This window comes from Anabrus simplex, chromosome 2, assembly GCF_040414725.1.
Source record: "Anabrus simplex isolate iqAnaSimp1 chromosome 2, ASM4041472v1, whole genome shotgun sequence".
NCBI lineage: Eukaryota > Metazoa > Arthropoda > Insecta > Orthoptera > Tettigoniidae > Anabrus > Anabrus simplex.
The window spans coordinates 792050258-792075400 of NC_090266.1; positions in this window are offsets into that span (position 1 = coordinate 792050258).

Below are 25143 nucleotides of genomic sequence, written 5' to 3' on the forward strand. Positions count from 1 at the left end.
ATAGTTAACTCATAGATCAACTCTTCCTTGCGCAAATAGTTAAGATGGAGAACATCGCGAGGGCCGGGCATGGTGACAGAACAATTCTAAAAACCTCAAAAATTCCAGCAACTGAGAAAATGGTTAGAGTTCGGAACAGAACAATATTTAGCCGTCAAAAGGGGCTAAAATGAGACCCATTCAACCACGTTCTGCTACCACTTGTTACGGAGATTTCCGTGGTAGGTAGAGGTGAAAGAAGGTGCGGGTGTGAATAGGTCTCCAACTACGGAATTAAAGTTAAATGTAAAATTTAACAAGGTTATATTTTCTTTCCAAAGTTCAGAAATAACAAGAATGGCAGGTACGGAGTAGCAAGGCAACAAAGTACAATTACAGTATTTACAGGATTTGGGCTTCGAGCCCTGAAAACACAATTCTTGAGCAACTAGCCCAACTTTACGATATACAAATTTCAACAACGGGGCAGAAGACCCCAATCAAACCCTGGAGCACTTGCTCCAAATTACACCGTAAAGCCTCCTCGAGGCATACAACACTCAGTTTTCAAAAAAAAAAGCCACTCGCTCTCAACTTTAAGCCTCTCCCAGGCCACACCAAACTCCACCTTCAAGCTGTCCTCAACGGACATAAACACAGGGGTAAAATACCCAATCTACTGAGGCCTATTAAGTGAGAAAAGGTTAATTATATGGCCTCTAAAATACCAACTTGAAAGGAGGCTCTCCGCACTCCTAATACACTTTATTTAAAACCTACTTGGCACTAGGCCGTTAATGCAAAGGCTAATCCCATACTACAGAGGTGACTTCAGAAAAGAACAATTTACATTATATTAACGAAGAATAGGTTGAGAAAAATAAGTTCACCTCAAAACAATATGATTGGGAGCTCGAGAGGGTTAAGCACTCTCTATCCCGATATGCAGTTTAAAAGATGAAATAGATACAAGTTTCTTTACATTTTAAGGAAGGTTACATAATGGAAAAAGCTTCGGACCCGCCCCGAGAGTTAAACTGCTGAGCTAGCAAAGAAAGAAGTTATTAATTGGCCATTACCTTGTTGTTGACCGCTGCCGAAGAAAGAGGCGCTTCCCGCCCCCTGCTATGTACTTTACACACTGAAAGATGGAACAGAAGTGGCGCAGAGACCCTAAAATCAGCAGTTTATATACTCTCGCGGAAGGTTCTAGGCGTTAGGGGAATGAGAACACCCGCCCACAATCACTTTATTGGAGAATAAAGAGAAACCCCTACACAAGATGAAGAAGAAACACATTATTGGTGGAAAATTAATTTCAGAAATTCGGGATTGGCTAGATTTAAAACAAGGGGAAAGAAAGGGGTAATATTGCCAACTTAACCAATGACTGAAAGAAATTTAACAAAGAACAAACTTTTGAAATAAAATTTTCTCCAAAGAACAGTTCTTTTTCTTCGCACTAGGGTGCACTATTGTAGTTCTTCAGTAGTGTCCTCTAGAAGAGAAAGTTCACACTTCTTACTTCAAGCAAAACAAAAACACATCAAAAATGACACAGTTCTAAAACTCCAAAATTTACAGGTAGTGACATCTTCTGAGAAAGTAGAAAATTAATACCGTCAATAAAGTTCAGACTTCCTCCAGCAGAGGAGTTTCAACTGGCGCACCTTTTGAATTAGCGGCGTGGAGGTGTACCGCCCGGTACAATTATTATTATTATTATTATTATTATTATTATTATTATGATTATTATTATTATTATTATTATTATTATTATTATTATTATTATTATTATTATTATTATTATTACCCACTGTCCAGCTCCAGGGCTAAATAGTTATCGTGCCGGCCTTTTGTCTAATTTGTCCCGGATTCGATTCCCGGCTGGGTCGGGTTTTTAAATTGAATTGATTAATTTCCATGGCACGAGGTCTGAGTATACGTGTTGTCTTCAATATTTGATTTCTTCGTAGGTAGGACTCCGTTCTTACAGACGACGGCGTCACCTCGAAAGGCCTGCACTAGGCCTTTCTTGAGATCACTCGCCATTTAAAAAAATTCCTACTGATGCTGCTTATTCAGCCACCAATGGTCAGCATTTAGGGCTGCTACACAGGTGGCAGATTCTCTGTCAATTGTTCATGTAATCTTCTCTTAAATGATTTCAAGGAAGTTGGAATATATCGAACATTTCCCTTCGTATTTTTCCCTTCCCTAATTCCTCTTTCCATAAAAGAATATTTGTTCCGGTTTGTCATCTTGAATTCCCACTTCGTCTGCCTATTCCCTTTAAAAATGCCATTCAAACTTACTTCGTCTAACAATGCCATTTCACCTCGTCTTTCCCTGTCAGCTAGGGACATACTGCTTAGTCGAGAAACTCTTCTCCTTACTCCGAAGTCTTCTCAGCTCAAATTTTCAACATTTTTGTAAGACTACTCTACCGTCGGAAATCACCCGCAACGTATTGTTCTGCTTTCCTTTGAATCCTCTCCATTTTTGTGATTCATGTAATGCTGGTAAGGGTCCAATGCATTGGAATCATAAACTTATTGGGGTCTTACCAGTTAACTACTAATCTCACGAGTTCAGAAGATCAACAAATACCTCCTGTGCCCCTTATCTTTCATATTTTCCCATTTATACCAATTGCCTTCTCATTTCCCTTTAATCATGTAGGGAGTATAATTTAAGACTTCATAGCGGAGTGCCGAGGGATAGGAGCGCAGAGAACCAGTGACAGCGAGCGCAGTGCCCGCAGTGGCGAGCGGACATAGTCGTCTCAAAGGAGCGGCATGATTACGCCTATAGAAACAAAATGTAACTGAACTCACCAGAAATATACATAGTCGGGACAAGTAAATAAATAAACAAATGAATAAATAAATAAATAAACCTAGAAATGAAACTGAACTCACCATCATTTCCAGAAGTTATCTCCTTGAGTTGCGATGAAAGCTTAACATCTTGTAATGAGATCTCGAAACATATTTTACAGTTCATGAACATTGATGGAACTACAGTGTTCGTAATTTCGATTTTTAATTCTTCTACAGTTCCAGAATTATTTCTGTAAACTTTTACTTTGAGAGTTCCTCACAGTTAAAATTCGCATGTGCTTAAATCAGGCGAACGAGGATACTGATGATCTAACCATTCTGCAACCGTTGCATAAAGATACTCGCCGTACGGAACATCACACCGTACTGCTCGAAATAGCCGCACCTTTTTTTTTCTTCAGTCAGTTCAGCAAAAAAAAAACGGCTCGAGAATGTTGTGAATTAAACTGTCGGAAGTAATCGTGCCATGAAAAAAATCTGACCGATAATTCGTCGGGCACTAATAGCGCACCATACACCACCTTCACATCGTGCAAGGGTATCGGTCGTTAAATGTGCGGGTTCTCAGTATCTCAGGTCCTATTGTACTGAGATTTGACATATCCACTAAAATGAAAACATACTTCTTCACTCAAAAAACGAAAATTCGGACACTGTTCATTAAACAAAACCACGTCGCCATAAGACATATCTGTGTCGGTGCGACGTAAAGCCAATAGCAAAAAAAAAACAAAAAAAAAACACCATGGCACCACAGCCCTGACGAGCCTTGGCCTACCAAGTGACCGCTGCTCAGTTTGGAGGCCTGGTAATCGCATGGTAATTGCGACAAATCCTCTCGGTCGTTATCCTTGGTTTTCTAGACCGAGGGTCGCCATCTCACCGTCAGGTAGCTTCTCAATTGATGTCACGTAGGCTGAGTGGAACTTCGAACCAATCCTCAGGGCCAGGCAAAATCCCCGACTTGGTTGGGAATCGAACAGGGGCCTCCTAGTGAGAGGCAGACATGCTACACCTAGACAACGAAGCCGGACGCTATTCATTAGTCAGTTGCAAAATCTTATTCTTGCAATGAAATATGTATTACGGTACGATCGTAAATGTAATAATAATTTTTGTTGCATTACGAGCTGGCGAATGTGCAATACCATTTTCTTGATCTACTCTCCGAAGCGACTTATGTGGATTGACTTGCAGTCTTGTCTGTATATTTTCTAACTTCTCCTGTGTGAGAGCTTTTCTCCTTCATCGTTTTTTTCTTATTACTTACGGAACCTGCACCACGCCACTTATGAACGAGTTGTTGCACGTAAAGTTTTGATAGTACTGTAGAACCGCGAAACTGTCTACGGAATTTTGGAAGGCAATTTTTAACTGACTTCTTCTTTTGCGAATAACACCCGATCAAAAATATTCTCTGCGCTGTAGTGTACGTTGCCATAGCGATAATAATCTTGCAACACACCGCATAAAAGTGCAATTGTTACTAGCGAACTAAGTGACAGATCTAAGCAACTGCTGCCTCAGCTATCAACAGTTCCTGACAAGATTTACACAATCCATTTGGCACTCGCTCGGCGATGCCCGCCGCCTGTGAACTGAAGTATGAAGTGCTAAACTCCTACACTCCCTCTATTTCCAATTCGCTCATTGAAATCAGCCAAAACCTTACTGTTTACCCTGACTACTAAATAACTCAGAAATACATAAAATGTACCTATTCCATCTTGTATGTTTCTTTACATGGTGAATACACCGAAAAGAGCTTGGACCTCTTTCGAAAACTACAAAATTGACCCACTTCATTAATTCAGTTTCATGTATAGCATAAGCTATTGCGAGATACAGATTTCCAAACGAACAAATACCCTACATTCTTCTACATTTTCCTCGTCATATCTCCTTACCGGAATATCGTTTACTCCGAAAACGTCCTTACGCAGTCTCTGTGTTGACTTAGCTGATTCAACTTTATTTATTTCATTAGCTAAAATAGTATTGATAACATCATCATCATCATCATCTGTTTACCCTCCAGGTTCGGCTTTTCCCTCGGACTGAGAGAGGGATCCCACCTCTACCGCCTCAAGGGCAGTGTCCTGGAGCTTCAGACTCTTGGTCGGGGGATACAACTGGGGAGTATGACCAGTACCTCGCCCAGGCGGCCTCACCTGCTATAGTGAACAGGGGCCTAGTACGGGGATGGGAAGATTGGAAGGGATAGGCAAGGATGAGGGAAGGAAGCGGCCGTGGCCTTAAGATAGGTACCATCCCGGCATTTGCCTGGAGGTGAAGTGGGAAACCACGGAAAACCACTTCGAGGATGGCTGAGGTGGGAATCTAACCCGCCTCTACTCAGTTGACCTCCCGAGGCTGAGTGGACCCCGTTCCAGCCCTCGTACCACTTTTCAAATTTCGTGGCAGAGCCGGGAATCGAACCCGGACCTCCGGGGGTGGCAGCTAATCACGCTAACCACTACACCACAGAGGCGGCTAGTATTGATAACAACCGGGTTAATTCTGTTTTATTTGCCCAGCTGTTTACAAAGGTAAAAGTAAGAGATAGAATGTATCCGAGATGCTAATCTTCATTTCATAGCAACTGGTATTACGACGCTCAAGACCACTTATTCGTCAAATCATAGTTCAGTAACTAGAACGTGACGAAGGGAACCGCTGAGCAAGTCGGCCGCGCAGTTTGGGTCGTATAGCTGCATGCTTGCACTGGGGACATGGTGGATTGGAATCCTACCATTGGAAACCCATAAGACGCTCTTCATTGATTACCGTTTTCACATCAGTCAATTGCTCGGTTTGTACCTTAACGAACGCCAAGAACGCTACCATCCAAATCCTATCATTCATCCATCAATGCATCACCGAAAATCTTCCATGTGTTGGTGAAGAGTCAAACCACTAGTTAAAAAAAGAAAAAGCAACGGGAACAGAAACACAAATCATCGTTCTGCATAGAAATCAGTTTAATTCTGCATCCAAAAAAAATTCAAAAAAGATTGGAAAACAAAACTTAGGAATTAGAAAATGTATTGGCAACGTTAGCCCTACATAACATTCAACTTATTGAAACCATATTATGACTCTTGTGTTTTCCTGTGTGATGTACCAACAGTGACACGTGAAAATGTAAGTACACCAACGAGCATTTTAGAAATTTAACGAAGTACCATTAGAAGAATTCCGTAAAGAATGGCCGACGAATAGGAAATATGTGAGAACCAAACGTGGTGTCATAAGTGCGAGTAAACATTTTGAAAATAATATAAAACATATTTGGTTTAGGAAATAAATGGAAGCGGTACACCTGCTAAATGATTTTAGAAAGAAAAAGATACTTCGTGTAGGAAATGATAGCTAATTGTTCAAACGCAATTCAATTAGTATTACATTAAAATTTTAAACCATTGAAATGAAGAGACAATTTTCTTGCTACATATTTAACGTCCCATTAAGACATCGAAGGTTTTTGGTGAAGAAAGGATGGAAAGGGGATAAGATTAGGAAGTTAGTGGCCTTGGCCATAATTAACGTACAGCACCGGCATTTGCCTGGTGTGAAAATGAGATACCACTGAAAACCGCCTTCAGGGCTGCCGGCGGGTGGGATTCTAACCCAATATCTCCAGAATTCAAGATCACAGCTGCCCGACCCTAATCGCACGGCCAACTCGCTCAGTAAGACACAAGTGTTCTTGAAACTGTAATATATTTCTGGAAATGGAAATATACAGGGTGGTCGGAACCAACGTGGACCGGCTATATAAGCGTTAGAGGGTTGGTCTTGCTGATAAATAATTTGAAAGAAATAATTCAATATCTCGCGCCCTTGTCATTTTATTAGGTGTTGAAGTTAGCCAATCCGATTACTTCGCGGGCGAATTCAAATGAGCTTCGCGAGGCGGTGTTGCTAAATCTGCGCGTGGCTTAAGACCAGCTTCAGAACGAAAATCGGAGAAAAAAAATCTCCAGTGGTTCGATTTGAACACGGATCTCCAAGTTGGCAGGATCGCTCCATATCCAGTTCACTACGGTGACACCGGCTGAACGCTACAGTGTGGTCGTGTTTGATACTGATTTCTCGGCATCGGTAGCTGTAAGGCTCGGTCATTTACAGAAATCTGGCATGCATATAGTGTACTTGGTCTCGCACTGCAACGCAAGCTTATTCTGCGTCAACATCGCAATTCAACGGTTCTTTTAAACAGAGTTTTCTGATATGCATTTAGCTTATGGCGCTCTTCAGCAAAACGGAACAGAGACACGGAGGAGTTATACTGAAAGATTTCCTCACCGTTTCATTCCGTACAGCAACACATTTTGGTCAGTAGATAAAATTCGAGTGTGCGGCAGTGTTTATGTTAACAATCACGAGATTGGACGGCGCCAATCCATAACAACAGTAGCTTTTGAAGAAAATGTACTGGAAATGATTAATGCAGATCAAATTACTAGTTCGAGGGTCATTGGCAATGCTTTGCAGGTACATAAAATTCACACGATATCTTACATCTATGCGAAAATAGCAACAATAAAAAAGAACTTCGCTATGGGTGTTTATTTCTTTTCCGGTAGATTTCCCACTCCGTTGTGTTGCACGTCGTGCATGAGGAAAATATCTGCACCTATCACGTGCAAAAGGTGCAAAATTTTAGAAAGGCACATTTCTGTCTTCGCTGAGATTTTGTCGGTGTTATTTACTTCAGCGTATCGATGATCCCGGACATTGACAAGATGATATTGTGGGCAGATGAGTCATGTTTTACACGGGAGGGGACTTTTAATAATCGTAATAGTCACATTTGAGACTACGTGAATCCAGAGGGAACTTACATCCGTTACCATCAGAACAAATTTAGTGTGAACATTTGGGCAGGTATTATCGGTGACTATTTGGTGGGCCCCATTCTACTCCCTCTCCGTTTATATGGGGGCACGTACCTAACATTTCTAAAAAATATATTGCCAGACTCATTACAGGAGTTTCCGCTTGCGGTACGCCGAGCTTTGTTGTTCCAACATGAAGGCGCTTCTCCATATTTTACTTTCCTTGTACGCCAGCACCTAAATGCCTTGTTTCCTCGTTGATGAATTGGTCGAGGTGGCCCGGTCACCTGGCCTCTCGTCCGCCAGGTCTAACACGCCTAGATATATTCCTGTGGGGAGTACGTCAAAACAATCGTGTACGCAACCCCTGTGAATTCAGGTGAGAGGCATGTTGCTAGGATAATTTTAGCTTTCGATGAAGTTAGGGACAGAACGCAGTTTAGAAAAATTTAATATTGCATGACGCAGCGTTGCCATGCCCGTGTTTGTGTTTGCAGAAAATATTTCGAGCCATACTTATAAAATATTTCACATTTGTGAAGCCATTATTTGTTTTTGATTGCTTTTGTGAATTGACTTTTTATTTTACTGTTAAACAATGTTTACGTGTTAAAACGGTATGGGAGAATAAAGATTAGCTACCTGTTGCAATTGAAAATTATTTTCATATTTTAGTTTTGAAAATGCTAGTTGAAAAAATAATTAATTTTGATGAACGAAGTCTCGTTGAAAATAAAATTTATGTTTGTTGAAACCTAGCCAACCGTGATACGAATTCCCTCCAAAATCATCATCATCATCATCATCTGTTTACCCTCCAGGTTCGGTTTTTCCCTCGGACTTCGCGAGGGATGCCACCTCTACCGCCTCAAGGGCAGTGTCCTGGAGCTTCAAACTCTTGGTCGGGGGATACAACTGGGGAGTATGACCAGTACCTCGCCCAGGCGGCCTCACCTGCTATGCTGAACAGGGGCATTGTGGAGGGATGGGAAGATTTGAAGGAAGAGGGAAGGAAGCGGCCGTGGCCTTAAGTTAGGTACCATCCCGGCATTCGCCTGGAGGAGAAGTGGGAAACCACGGAAAACCACTTCCAGGATGGCTGAGGTGGGAATCGAACCCACCTCTACTCAGTTGACCTCCCGAGGCTGAGTGGACCCCGTTCCAGCCCTCGTACCACTTTTCAAATTTCGTGGCAGAGCCGGGAATCGAACCCGGACCTCCGGGGGTGGCAGCTAATCACGCTAACCACTACACCACAGATGCGGCTCTCTCCAAAATACGCATTTAAATTAAGTTACGTTTTTCTCAAAAAATAGTAAATACATTTAGCACAAAAATTAACCTGACAATGCTTTATGTTGTTTTCACGAAATACGGAAAGAAATTAAAAGTGACATTTGTACCATTTCAAGGATGCCGTTAGAAAAAAAAAAAAAATAACCGGTCCCGGGAGCAAACTCTACATAAGAGAACCGTTGTTCACACCTGTGGGGTCGCGGGTGCTAACTGCATAGCACATGTGGATTTGGGCCTATTTTACGGCTGGATGCCCTTCCTGACGCCACCTCTCTCTGAAGGGATGTATAGTCCGCGCATCTTTTAGCGATATTTCTTTGTAAGGTGGTGAGGAATAAGGAAGGAGCTCTCCCGGTTCCGGTAATACTGCCAACTGAATGGAAATGAAATCTGAAATAAATCGATAATATGATCGATCGATGTGAATTTTCTAAACCGTTGTTATATTAAGCCAGCAACTGTGTCATACACACATTATATAGCATTATATAACATTTCTCGATGTGAATCTTGTTCCTAGCATGAATTCTACAGTTTGGCTTTGCTGTGTAAACAACAACGGTACTAGTACGTAAAGGGTACGACAGATGTCGCATAGCGATGCATAAGCGATTCATAGTTTGTGTTTCAAAGGTTGCCAATACGAATCTCGAAGACACCCGAGGTCGACCGATTCAGCACTAGGGTGCCCATATATCGTTAAAAGGTGCGCGTACTATAATCACTATTGCGTGTTTCTGTGGTAGTTGGTAGTGTGGTGTGTCATGTACTGTACATGCATTAGAATTAAAGATAACATTTATTGATACGGTGAGATTTTTCGAAGTACAATAGATGCTAACATGAAACAAATTCAGAAGCCGGCAGAGTTCCGTAAGGCAAGCATTAATAGTTAGGAATATCCACCGCCGAAGGGCAAGGTAGCACCCGACACCACACGGTGGACAGTTACACTAGCGTTATGACGCGATGGGGAAGCGGAAATAATTCAAACAAAGCGTCATCACGTGTGAGCTTAGCTGAGAGACTATTACCTAGTTCTCTGATTGATCGAGGGGGAGAGAGTCGTAGTAGGAGAAGCCATGTGACCTTGCAAGTTTATAAAAGGGTTTCCATCCCTTGGAGTGGGAAGTTATAATCTGATAAACTTCTGATGTGCTGACTTCTAACATCTGCGAATCTCAGATCACATATCTCAGACTTTAATTTGCCCTCATTTGAAGGATGTTCAGGATCGGTTTGAAATAAATATGCCGTAATGGCAACTAAGTTTACAACGCACGTTGGAACTATGAACAGTACCGCTTGTTCAATCTATCTAAAATATAAGAAATAGGACGTGCAAAGCTGTTACAGTAATCAGTACGCATAATTATTACAGTCAACATGAAAGAAGGACAACAGGACTGGTTCAAAAAATTCGACTTACATAAGTGTAAACTCTGCACGAGCGAACAAACAAAGCTCATTGATGTCCACAACCAAACGGGAAGTCCGAGCAGCGCCGCAGGCTGTTCCAAAGTAACATGAGTGAGCGAAATTTCGACCAAATTTAAGGAAGACGCGTTATCGTCCAGCGGAGTGAAATCTCAAATAAACGCCAGCAACTTTATATTTTATTACTATTTCAGACTTCGTTAAATTTCAATCATGTTGTAACGGCAAACCGCATAATCTCGGATAAAAATTCACACAATGTAACTTTGTTTTGATATAAATCGTGTAAATTAATGATTTTATATCGTAAATGCTTAAGTAATCCAAAATTCATTTTGGAAATCCAACCACCATATCCTTCTCGGAAACCCGTGTCACGATATCTTGCCAAGTAAGCATATAACCCCATAACTTTGAGATATTATAAGACTCACCCTTTATCTAACTGTTACTCTTATTAGCAACGGGAACACATTAATTACCAGAATAACTGAACATCCGTTTAATGTATATCAATAAACTTAATAGCGATCATAAAAATAGCATATTAAATGTTGTATAATAGTCATGACCAGTTTTATGCGAATAAGGGCAGAGTCGTAGATGGTACTAATTCAGTCAGTACGGTCAGTAGGTTACTTTGTAGCCTTGCACGCCACACTGCGCCGCCCAACAGTGGACCTAAGAAGTTAATTCATGAGTATGAGCTTAGTGCACACTAGACTACAACAATAAGCTCTTGATCAAACGGACTTTGGATATCACGGATATGATTGACAAAACGGTTTTAAAACCTCTGGCAAGCACGGACATTAGAAGCAGAGTGATGAAAATGTCAGTGAGATTGACATTAAACCATGACCACAAATGACCGAAGGGGACCACGGCTCTCAAATTCTAAGCCAGGAGGGTATTGCTGAGGTTGTTTCTGGGGATGGTAAGAAAGCTGACGATGACGAAGATGATGATACAGTAAAATCAATTTCAACTAGTTTAAAATATCAGTGATTAGAGAACATCAGATCCAGGCCTGGCTGATAATTACAAACATTTTCGGCAATTTCGATCATGAACTATCAAGAAACTCTATGAAGTGGAAAGGAACAGAAACTTGATGGGCATTTTCTTCAATCCGAATCCACTGCACAATATATGAAAATGTTCCAGTTACAGTACATTAATACCGTTGAAAACATCTAATCATGGCAGAAGTAAGGAGGATATAAAATTCAGACTATCAAAACCTTGGAAGGCTTAAGAAAAAAATTGCTCACTTCGAGCATTGACATAGGAATTAGAAAGACGTTTTTGAAGACTTCCGTCTGGAGCGTGGCAGTATATGGAAGTGAAGCATGGACGATAACTACTCAGAAAGAAAGAGAATAGAAGCTTTGGAAATGTGGTGTTACAGAAGAAAGTTGAAGGTGAGATGGGTAGATCGAATCACGGATGAAGTGATACTGAATCGAATTGGTGAGAGGAGAACGATTTGGCGAAATTTGACAAGACGAAGGGACAGAGTTTTAGGACACATCATAAGACACCCAGGACTTGTTCAGCTAGTGTTTGACGGAAGTGAAGGCGTTACAAAGTATGAATATGACAAACAGATTAGAATAGATGTAGGATGTAGTAATTACGTAGAAGTGAACAGTTTAGCACACGATAACGTGGCATGGAGAGCTGCATCAAACCAGTCTATGGACTGATGACTCAAACAACAACAACAACAACAACAATAATAATACCACTGAAAGTCTTGTACTGTCAACCACACTGCTAAGATTCTCAATTTAATAGAGTTTCAGTTTTACGGATAACTCTTATCCCCGAATAATTCTTTAAAAGCGAGCGTTTACTGTACCTGTATATAACATTAGTGCCCAGAGGAAAATATTCCTCGCTGGGTTGAGTGGCTCAGACCGTTGAGGCACTGACCTTCTGACCCCAACTTGGCAAGTTCGATCCTGGCTCAGCCCGATGGTATTTGAAGGTGCTCAAATACGTTAGCCTCGTGTCTGTAGACTTACTGGCACAACGGCGTCTCCAAAAATCGTCAAAATGGCAGTTACTGGGGCGTAAAACAATTACATGATTCCTTCATATTATTTATGGACCTCTATTATTTTGAGTTCCTAATTTACTGTTGGGAAAAGTGAAACAGTATGAATAGCAGACTAAGCGTCATAATGCCGGGCTGAGTGGCTCAGACCGTTGAGGCGCTGGCTTTCTGAACCCAACTTGGCAGGTTTGATCCTGGCTCAGTCCGGTGGTATGTCAAGGTGCTCAAATACGTCAACCTCGTGTCGGTAGATTTACTGGCACATAAAATAACTCCTGTGAGAATAAATTCCGGCACCTCGGTGTCACCGAAAACCGTAAAAAGTAGTTAGTGGGACGTAAAGCCAATAACATTATAAAAAGTGTCATAAAATAATATTTCCAATTTAGCATTCTAGTCAAAATGAGATCATTTACTTCATTTCCTTGCCATTTCCTGGACCGCGATCTCCATGCGAAGTCCAGTAACTTGTTTCACGGATGTAGATCTCTATTATCTTGAGTTCCTAATTTACTGTTGGGAAAAATGAAACCGTATGAATAGCAGATCAAGGATCATAACGCCGGGCTGAGTGGCTCAGACGGTTGAGGCGCTGGCCTTCTGAACCCAACTTGGCAGGTTCGATCCTGGCTCAGTCCGGTGGTTAGTATTGTTAGTATTTCGAAACATCACATCGCAAGGCATTACCTCTTGAATATTTTCAGTACCTCGAAGGCGCTAAACAGGCACTTGAAGTGCGCCTGCGCAATTATTTGAATTGATTTGAAAATGTGTTCTGTGATATTATTGTTTGCTATATTTTTCTGTGTTCATACTGGTTTTACGCCTTCTTGTTCTTTCCCCTTCCCTTTGTGGCTGGATGTATGCAATGTTTCTTCCTCATTTTCCCTTTGTTTGTCAGACAAGTTACTTCTCTAGTTTGGGTTTCTTTTCGAACCCAAGGGTGCTGACTAACGAGCATCGGAGTGTAAGCCTTGAGTGTATGTTGAGTGAAAGTTTGATGATTGTGGCAGTGAACCAGGATGTGAATCAGTAGGAGTTTGTGATCTCTTACGAGCTGTGTATATGTGCAGGGCTCGAAAACCTGTATGCACCCTTGCTGTGATCGCCAGTATGTCATTACTACTTTAACTTTGTTCTTGCTTGGGCCAGTATGCCCATTACTATCTTTATTTTCCCTTTATTTTACGTAAGAGAGGTGAAAATATTTTCGACAGAACACTATCCATGTTGAATAGTATACTCAGAATTAACTTTGTTATTTGTTATCAGTCGAAGTACGCTCTGGTTGGAGAATTTTCTTTTAGGAACTTTATTGAACTTTAACTTCCTTGTATTCAGGTCTATATTAGCCCTTTACAAAGTTTGTAAAGTTTGTAAATTTTGTAAAGTGTTATTGCTGGCTTGTGTAAATATGAATTACAGATGATAAACTGGTTGTTAAATACTTTCGATCCACCTTCGCTCTCCCCCCCACTCTCGCTAATTCTTTTCCCAAAGACCTTAGGCTAGTACCTTCTCACTTGAGAAATAAGTCGCTCTTTATCGGTATGGGAGATATACTCTGTAAAGTAGTATCCAATGCACTCCTGTAGGAATGAAGTGACAGATAATTCAAATCGAGAGTTTTTATTTAATTGGAAATTCACAACTCAACCGAATATTCTACTATATATATCTGCATATAACGTTGTGGATAAATGATAATTCGTTAACAATATGAATTCCAGTATGAAATACAATAGATGTGGCCTCTGGTTTAATAACGTAAGCAAAGCGGTATCCGGTCTTATCCCAGCGGCATTGGCACAAGGTCTCACAGGCCACATGCTTTTCTTCCCCTCTATGGTTAGTGGGCGGGCGATAAGAATAACGCGATTCTGTGCAGCTTCCTGCCTCCAGTACCATTTCATTACCACATTACGTCGTTCAGTAAGCGCTACTGTATCGGAATGGAAAGTTCGTTCGGGCCTGACAGACTTGACGCTAGTGCTCGATATATACATATGAGAAGCGGCTACTCTTGTAAAATGTATGTTTCGTGTCCTTCAGAGGTGAAGGGTAACAATTACTGGTTTTGTTAGTATTGTAACATCGTTAACATCTTTGAAATATATGGATCACAATGGGTAGCGAACAACATTTTGAATGAATTAGACTGTTTCTCGAAGAAAGTTTCGACAGTGACGTGATGATGTGTTTTTGAAGAGTAATGAGTCGAAGTAAGAGGAAGAGGATATTGTAGACGAGTTTACTGAATACACGGACATTGAACAAGATGGCGAAAGAAGTGACAATTAGGTGGAACAAGATGTTCATTCTCAAACGATAGGAAAAAATAATAATGTTATTTGCTTACGTCCCACTAACTACATTTACGGTTTTCGGAGAGACGATAGCAACAGAGAGTTTTTTTTGCTAGGGGCTTTACGTCGCACCGACACAGATAGGTCTTATGGCGACGATGGGATAGGAAAGCCTTAGGAGTAGGAAGGAAGCGGCCGTGGCCTTAATTAAGGTACAGCCCCAGCATTTGCCTGGTGTGAAAATGGGAAACCACGGAAAACCATCTTCAGGGCTGCCGATAGTGGGATTCGAACCTACTATCTCCCGGATGCAAGCTCACAGCCGCGCGCCTCTACGCGCACGGCCAACTCGCCCGGTGCAACAGAGAGTGCCGAACTATGTCGGCCAAGATGGAACACAATGGAAAATGCACTGCCCCCCCCCCCCCCAAAAAAAGCGGTATTAACCAGTCAGTCAAATATTGATATACACTTGACAGGAGTAAAATTGTACGGCAAGGAAATTAAAACTCCTATTGAATGCTGGGTCATTTTTGATGATGAAGTATGGAATATTATAATTGTAAACACAAATGCACACACAGAAAAATGCCGACTTCTCATTTCCACAGATAGGTCTGCCAAATTGACTGATGTAGTTGAAATTAAAGCTCCCTTGGGTCTGCTTTATTTAGCAGGATGTTCGTAAAGTATCCTTCTGAATGCAAAAGAGCTGTGGGGCACGAGGGGTTGTGGAGCTGAAAGGCTTAGGCTGACTGTGTCACGGGAACGATTTCCAATCTCGGCCAACATATTAACTTCAACAGCACAGAAACCAGAGAAGAATTATGGAAGTTCGATAAACTTGCTCCATTTCGTCTTTTATTTCAACTATTTATCCATAACTGCAAAATCCGTTACAGTGTAAGCGAATACACAACAGTGGATGAGATGCTCTTGGGCTTCATGGGCCGGCGATTCTTTCGGCAATTTATGAAACGAGAGCCAAACAAGTATGGCTTGAAAGTGTTCACTTTGATAGATGAAATATGTTAAACTGAAAGCCGTAGGTTGGCTAACAACCCGAGGGGCCTTTTAGGCACGGCAAGAGCCAAATGAGCATCGTGACGAGACTTATTGGGCCCTATTTCTGGTACTGGAGGGAATATCACTTGTGACAACTTTTTTTACTTCTTCTCTACTAAGACATCGATATCAAGCGGCACACAGACTGACAGTGGTGGGGACTGTTCGTAAAATTAAGAAGGAACTGCCTTTAGAATGTGTAAATACTAATGGATGCTCATTACCCTCTAGTAGGTTTGGTTTCCAAGAACATGTATTTCTGGCATCTAGTATGCATAATGATGATGCAATTGATAAATCAATAGGGGATAAAATCAAAGCAGAGATGATTACATTCTATAATTTAAACAAAGCGGGTGTTGATGCACTGGATGAAATGAATTCGTTTTACGATGTAGCAAGAAATACTCTAAGTTGGCTGATGGTGGTACTGTTTTGTCTAATGAAATTGTCAGAAGTGAATTCACGAATAATACATGGTGCTAACAACTCCACCACCAAAACTATTCGTAGGATTTATTTGAAGTAACTGTCAATGGCACTAACAGCTGACAAACTGCAACGTAGATCACTCCTGGCAAATCTCCCTCTTGAAGTTCGGCGCAGAAGACAAGAGGTTGTGTGCATTTCTACCCCAAATATAACAGCTGATCAGTTTCCCAAGGGAATATGAAAAAGGTGCCAATTCTGTATGAAAAGCAGGAAGACAAAATATTACTGCAAATACTGTAATCAATGTATTTTTGTGAGCCATGGTGAATTTCCATGTCCTATATGCTTTGGTATACTAAGAACAACTGTTTTATATGTTTTATATGTGAGTGGGATAGCAGGGCTTGTGCTTCTCATTATACAAAATCTGGCTGGCCTCTCAGAGAAGCCCTTACATCAGGTGTGAAGAACGTCACAAATGAACCATTGGTTAATCCTATAAAAATATTACTTCTGCCATTACGCATAAAATTAGGACTCATGAAAAACATTGCAAGGACAATGAATCGATAGGGCGAGGCTTAATATTTAAGACGGAAATTCCCTTGATTAAGTGAGGCCACGTTCACGGAGGGTATCTTTGTTGGACCACAGATTCGCGAGCTTTCCAGAGACAACCTATTTCTTGAAATCCTCCGAAGCAATGAGAAGGATGCATAGGGAAGTTTTAAGAGTTTTCTATCGCAATTATTGAGTAAAAGGAGGGCATCAAATTATGAAGAAGTTGTGGATGAGGTAATGTCATGTTATGAAAAACTTGAGTGTAGCAATTCTCTTAAAATACACTTCCTTCATGCCCATTTTGACTTCTTCCCAGAAAATTGTGCATCTGTAAGTGAAGAACATGGTGAACGATTTTATCAAGACATTGTGGCTATGCAGAAGAGGTATGTAGGGAAGTGGAACCCAGCTATTTTAGCGGATTACTGCTAGACTATCGCGAGAGATGCTCCAAAGGCAGTCTACAAACGACAAGTGAAGCGAAAACGCTCTTCATGAACGTATCACATCTACAGATGTTTGTTGGAAAGTTCCTACAAATGTGTATTTATTTCTCTACATGTGGTTTATGTTCCTATTAGGTTAACTATAAGAAAATAGTCTTTACCTTTTTTTCCGTTGCTGCAAAAGTAAAATATTGCTGTATTTAATTAATTTTTTCATTGTATTTTTCTGTGTATATCTGAAAATATGCATTTGTAATGTATTTCAGGTGTTAAAAGTTCATAGAATTTCAGCGTTTTTCAATTCAGATTTTGACAGCCGTTCATTTTAGTATTTGTAGGAATATTTGTTGAATACTGACATATGTACTGTATATAGACATTGTGATCTAGAAGCACTTATTTCCAACACTAGAGCTAGATATTTGTTTAGATAGTTATATTTGCTCAAATTTACAGGAAAAATCTAAACTGAAGTTATTCACAGACTTGTCATCAACATTTGTTGAGCAGTGTAATTGTTTCCAGAATTGTAATTGTTGATACATATTGTCTGGACAATGATGAACTTTGTTCACTACCCTATGATCAAATATTCAAGCATTTGACATTTTTTGTGTGTAATAATTGAAATTCTAGCCCTTTTTCACGATTTTTGAAATGTTTTCATAAAATAACTGAAATGTATAAACTGTGCTTCATTTCACAACCTGATGTATTTTAATATTAACTAAGCTAATTAAAATAAACCAAATATATTTAAAAATATTAATTTTAAGGTTAACATTGGAATTTAAAAATGGGTCTGTGAGACTAGGCGCAAGTATTCCAGTAACAACTTGTAGCGCCAGTGCCGTAAGTGTTATCATGATCATAGACATGATACTGAGTCTTATATAGAATCTCAACCACAAGGACGGTAAGCTTCATTTCCAAATTATGACATGCACTGGCCAGGTTTCAGTCTAATAAAGGAAGGGGAATAGTAGTTAGAAATAATAATCATTCAAAACCTTCGACCTGCATTTCACATATTTCAGTAAACGACTCTGCTATTGTATTTATTTAGACAGTACATCGTACATTGTACATCAAGATAATACACTCAATGACAAATAAAATTATGCATCAAGAAAGGTTTTTTTATTGGACCATAACTCGGCTGCAATTATACCGTATGCAGATAGTGAAATGGTTAGGTTAGTGACGTGATTAGTTAAACGGACTTGCCACTGGAGGTTGTGATATTTTTGCCACTCGTAGAGGTTATTCCTACGTAATTAAATGCTGTGAACGGCGCAATCGAAGGGATTTCGTCCAGTTATCAAAGTTTGAAAGGGGGTGGTAGGCTGGATAGTCGTATCGACCATCGACGTTCGTCACCTAGGCCGTTCTGACCAGACTGTTACGACCTGTCAGGACCAGTGGATGCGTGAGTGCGTGGCAACTGGTCTCAGATTGCCATCGACTGGCTACCAGGAGAGAAGAGCATCTGAACGTCCAACAAGTACGAGCAGAGAGTGGTGTCTGCTAGTCAGGCACATGTATTACCAGAGATGCAGGCCCACGTGTTCGCCCGAACCAGTTTCAGGGGCTTGGCTGGGCTTGTCATTGACACCCATCAACCATCGTCTTGGTTTACAGTGGTGTCGTGATGGACAAACCTGGACTTCTACGAACTAGAAACGGGTTGCCTTTACTGATGACTCCAGTTTGTACACTGACGACGCCGGTGTTCGTGTCTGGAAGGTTCATGGTGAGCACCTCAATCCTGCCTTTTCTGTAGCGTGACACACCGCCCCTACTACTGGTGTGCTATATTGACGGGCCACCGCCTGCGATAGTCGGTCACCCCTAGTAGTGATACGTGGTTCAAGTGACAGCAGAGCAATATGTGCAGGACATCCTGCGACCTCATGTGTTGCCCTTAAAGAAACACTTTCCAGCAGGATAGCGCTGGACCGTATACAAAAAACGGTATCACAAGTATGCCTCTGCGACATTGCCACACATCCACAGCTCGTCCGATCGCCAGAGTTGTCTCCTATCAAACGTGCGTGGGGCCAACTGAGGTGCCAACGTTAAGTAAACTAGAAGTACGCGCAATTTAGTTGATTAATTGCGACACCTATGGACAGACATGACCCAGGATACCTTATTGAACTTGCATTCCTCCAACCCCAATCATATTACGTTTTGTATCCAAACTAGAGTCGGACCAACAGAGTATTACTGCCTACCTGCAAGTGTGCTTTTTCCCGCAATAAACAATTCTTTCGTCTGATATTGTAATCACTCAAGTACATCACTGCCATCATTATAATCTTGCGTATCAAGTTTCAAGCAATTGCCACTACTCCTTCTTGGGACGCGATTTTTTAAATAATGTGTGTATTTATTCTACAGTATTAACGCTTAAGAGGCATTTATGGGAAGAAATTGCGTAGGACACCTGCATGTCCCTTCAGTATTAAAGCGTTTTCAATGTTTTAAGAAAATAGCTGTCATGAAAATCGTGTTCTCTTATTTGCTTCATTATGTATGTTTTGAGAGATGGTTAATCTCTATCACAAATTTACGAAGAATATATTTCGATGTTTATGGTATTATGTTTCCCGGCACTTTACTGTGTGGCTAACACACTACGAATATTTCTAATTCTGTGCGTTACGTGTATGAAGATAAACTGTATTATTTTGCAAACACACAGCATATAACATTCATGGGAAAATATATCTCTAAATAATTCATTAAGGCTATAGTTTCTAACACGTCTAGATTACTGCCTCAGTGGTTCAAAACATATAAAAATGCTAAAAACCAACTTGTAGATTTGCGTAACAGTACCTCGGGATGTCTACGTTTACCTGCAATCAGTACATCACGAATGTAACTTATTATATTAACATTCTGCATGCATTAACTGGGATTCAAACTGTGGTGACTTTTGTGAGATGCCAGTGAAAAAGCAACTCGTCTATCACGTCCGCAGAAAAAATGATTCGGCTAAATTTGACCAGAAAAGCGTTGTAGGGTGCATGAATAATACGAACACTGTCCCGATACGTTACTTCCCGAAGAGACGTTTGTTCGTGAGTTGAAAATGACCAGTAGTCTAGTATATTATTAATGATAGGTACAGAAAATCATCAGTCGAAGGGATTCCTTTGTCATTGCCACTTCCACTGTTAGTGTTTTGAATAACGTGAGTAGTAGACTGTATTGTCGGTACCGAATGGGTCTTCGTATTTTGCGCAACATCCTATATACTGAGAAAACGTATTGTTTAACTTTATGAAATCGAAATGTATAATTTTATATATTTTTTTATTTGATGTCACTTAGAGGTGTTAATAAAACTTTATATTAGTATTTGTTTGAATTCAGTAAATGTATTTCTCACCCCGGCATTACACAGGATGGTACGTTGTACGTCATATAATGAGATAGGCGTATCCTAACATTAACTAACACTTTTATCAGACGATTTGATATTGGTTACCCCAAAGGAAGGTAGAGGGAAGTGTGAGTTAACTCATTCAATCCAGGGTGAAAGGGAATGTTGTAACGCGATCATGCAATTGTATACAGCAGAGAGTAATATTTGCAAGGCACGCGTGAAAGCTGTTTTTATATTTCGGATATACTGTACTTTTTTAAACGCGATAATTTTATATAAAATAAAACATTTGCAACACACGTCGTCGTACATCGGCGTGCCTCTGTATGCTGACAGTCACTCCAGTCGCAAGGGCAAGTGACCGGTTGTGACAAACACAACGCACCCGGACGTAGGTCTAAATAGTAGAATGAATCATAAGCACGGGAACCGGTTATGTAACTTTATGTTTTTTTTTTATTTTTTTTTGCTAGTTGCTTTACGTCGCGCCGACCCAGATAGGTCTTATGGCGACGATGGGACAGGGAAGGGCAGGGAGTGGGAAGGAAGCGGCCGTGGCCTTAATTAAGGTACAGCCCCAGCATTTGCCTGGTGTGAAAATGGGAAACCACGGAAAACCATTTTCAGGGCTGCCGACAGTGGGGTTCGAACCTACTATCTCCCGAATACTGGATACTGGCCGCACTTAAACGACTGCAGCTATCGAGCTCGGTAAACTTGATGTTTAAAACCACTCGCTGTGTGTCGTAGACATCAGTGCCATGTTGGTTGACGGTCACGCATGTGCAATGCGTACGTGTTTACAATCACTCGCCAATCGTGCAAAGTAAGGCAAAATGGAAAATATTGACTTTTGTCCATCTGGACAATAAGAGGACGTTATGAGCTATACCATTTTGTAGCAAATACACTTCCCATGCGTCCCGCACATTTTCGTGTATGTAGTGTGCTAATTCTCTGACATGTCTACCAAGTTACAGTACCGTGTTTTGAGCATTTTTCTTATTCCTTCATGAGGAAGGATATCGAAGTGTGTTACCGTAATCGCCATTTTATCTGTGGTCCAATAGCGTACATTTTTCTTTCTGTATATGCAAGCCTCTCTTAGCTGGGGCAGTAATTTAAACCTTCGCAGATAGATAACTAAGCGCTCTGTGTCTATCACAGATATGTGGAAGTATTCCAAGCCTTGTATATGTCAATTAGGGCTTTTCGAATGTGTTCTTAACAGCGCAACTTCATTTGTCTCTGATCTATACGAATTGAGTAAGCACATGCCATCAGTATATTATTTCTACGGTAATTCAACCATCGAGCTGGCTGTAGAGCTGCTTTTATGCCAGTTTTGATAATTAATTTAATTTTTTTTTTGGAAACGGCATAGTTTTCTAATTTCTATTTAATTTAAACTTCAGTTAGTTAAGGCATTACAAAGCCACAATGGTCAAGTGGGCAGTAATAATTATTTGTAGATAATGTACTCTCAGGTGGCAGTTTTCTGGCGTGATTAATCATTATCATCATCATCATCATCATCATCTGTTTACCCTCCAGGTTCGGTTTTTCCCTCGTACTTAGCGAGGGATCCCACCTCTACCGCCTCAAGGGCAGTGTCCTGGAGCTTCAGACTCTTGGTCGGGGGATACAACTGGGGAGTATGACCAGTACCTTGCCCAGGCAGCCTCACCTGCTATGCTGAACAGGGGCCTTGTGGAGGGATGGGAAGATTGGAAGGGATAGGCAAGGAAGAGGGAAAGAATCGGCCGTGGCCTTAAGTTAGGTACCATCCCGGCATTCGCCTGGAGGAGAAGTGGGAAACCACGGAAAACCACTTCCAGGATGGCTGAGGTGGGAATCGAACCCACCTCTACTCAGTTGACCTCCCGAGGCTGAGTGGTCCCCGTTCCAGCCCTCGTACCACTCTTCAAATTTCGTGGCAGAGCCGGGAATCGAACCCGGGCCTCCGGGGGTGGCAGCTAATCACGCTAACCACTACACCACAGAGGCGGACGTGATTAATCAAGAAATAATTTAAGTTGTGTCACCGTGTCTTCATCGGCATGTTTCAAATCACCCGATTGCAACAACTCTTCCTCAGGGCATGGCACTTTTTGCTATCAATGTATTTATTCTATAGTATTAACGCTTAAGAAGCTGTTATGAGATGGAAGTCCATAGGAAATCTGCATATTCCTTCAGGAACAGTTTTATTATTCATCGAACATGCCCTGAGATCATGCATTTTAATTTTGACGTTACGTCAGTTTTGGCTGTAACAATATTTATTATATTAATCTGTATATTAAAAGTGTTTATCAAAAAAGGTTTGGCAAATCCGTCCGTCCGTTTTGCTGGACCGATGTGCTACTTTTTTGTTCCATTCTCTCAGGAGTTACCTTCCGGTTAGATATGAGATATTGATAGGTCTCTGAGGTCATCCAACTTTGAGTAATCATAAAATCAATTTATTAAATGATCATTCATAAATTGCAGGCGAAAGATTACCCTAACCCTCAATACATTCTGTACTTAGCTGGTTGTCCGCCTCTGTGGTGTAGTGGTTAGCGTGATTAGCTGCCACCCCCGGAGGTCCGGGTTCGATTCCCGGCTCTGCCACGAAATTTGAAAAGTGGTACGAGGGCTGGAACGGGGTCCACTCAGCCTCGGGAGGTCAACTGAGTAGAGGTGGGTTCGATTCCCACCTCAGCCATCCTGGAAGTGGTTTTCCGTGGTTTCCCACTTCTCCTCCAGGCAAATGCCGGGATGGTACCTAACTTAAGGCCACGGCCGCTTCCTTCCCTCTTCCTTGCCTATCCCTTCCAATCTTCCCATCCCTCCACAAGGCCCCTGTTCAGCATAGCAGGTGAGGCCGCCTGGGCGAGGTACTGGTCATACTCCCCAGTTGTATCCCCCGACCAAGAGTCTGAAGCTCCAGGACACTGCCCTTGAGGCGGTAGAGGTGGGATCCCTCGCTAAGTCCGAGGGAAAAACCGAACCTGGAGGGTAAACAGATGATGATGATGATGACTTAGCTGGTTGCTATACGAATAACACTTTCATTAGCCTTCTGATATATGATTTTCATCCTTAGTAATGACGTGCATTCAGCTATGTTAGATTACTACCTGTTAAGCCAGAGAGTATACAACTCCTCTGATCACGGAAGAATATGATTCCCTGCTAGACACTGTGCCATTCCACTATTCCATCAAGTAAGCTCAATTGAATTAATACGGACGCGATTATTAGTAATGAAGTTAGACACAATGATTTAATTACATAATATATCAAGGAATTGAGAGTAATACAAAGTCGGGGTGAATAAAATCGCGGTGGCAGTGACCAAGACAAAATAGATATTCGAATTGTCAAGGACGAAACTGTTTAAAAAATACAAACGAAAGCCTAACTCAAGTACATGGACCTATTCTGAAGAAGAAGTAGTAAAATCGCGTCAAATTCTCAGAAACAGTGAAGACAATATTGAAAGAAAAGCAGTTTATAGGACATACAGAGTGAAGCGTAATTCGCGCACTCGGGCGTCGCAGCGCGACTCCTCACATGCCAGCAATAAAAAAATGTCTCAACAAAATTTCATCTTGCGAGTATATCCGGCAGAAAAACGACGTTGAAGATTAGCAATCTGGCAACACTGTAACCATATGTAGGGTAACTACCTCTGTCAGCAGAAGTTAGTCGTATTGTACAGTTGGTGCAATGGATAGAGTTTTGGGTTAGCATGCAGAAGGTCGAGTGGTCGATCCTGGATTGAGGCGTACGTTTTTTATTTCGTAAATGTTGTCCATGTGGTATGGTATCTGGCATCTTAATCGTCAACAGCGATTGCAGCGGGTCCTTTAGAAACCATTTGCACTTACATACATCATCATCATCATCATCATCATCTGTTTACCCTGGACCCCGTTCCAGCCCTCGTACCACTTTTCAAATTTCGTGGCGGTTTTTCCCTCAGACTTAGCGAGGGATCCCACCTCTACCGCCGCAAGGGCAGTGTCCTGGAGCTTCAGTCTCATGGTCGGGGGATACAACTGGGAAGTATGACCAGTACCTCGCCCAGGCGGCCTCACCTGTTATGCTGAACAGGGGCCTTGTGGAGGGATGGGAAGATTGGAAGGGATAGACAATGAAGAGGGAAGGAAGCGGCCGTGGCCTTAAGTGAGGTACCATCCCGGCATTCGCCTGGAGGAGAAGTGGGAAACCACGGAAAACCACTTCCAGGATGGCTGAGGTGGGAATCGAACCCACCTCTACTCAGTTGACCTCCCGAGGCTGAGTGGACCCCGTTCCAGCCCTCGTACCACTTTTCAAATTTCGTGGCAGAGCCGGGAATCGAACCCGGGCACCCGGGGGTGGCAGCTAATCACGCTAACCACTACACCACAGAGGCGGACACTTACATACAACGATCCTAGAAATGGACGAACAATCGTTTTCATTGGTCAGCTTTGAAAGGCGCC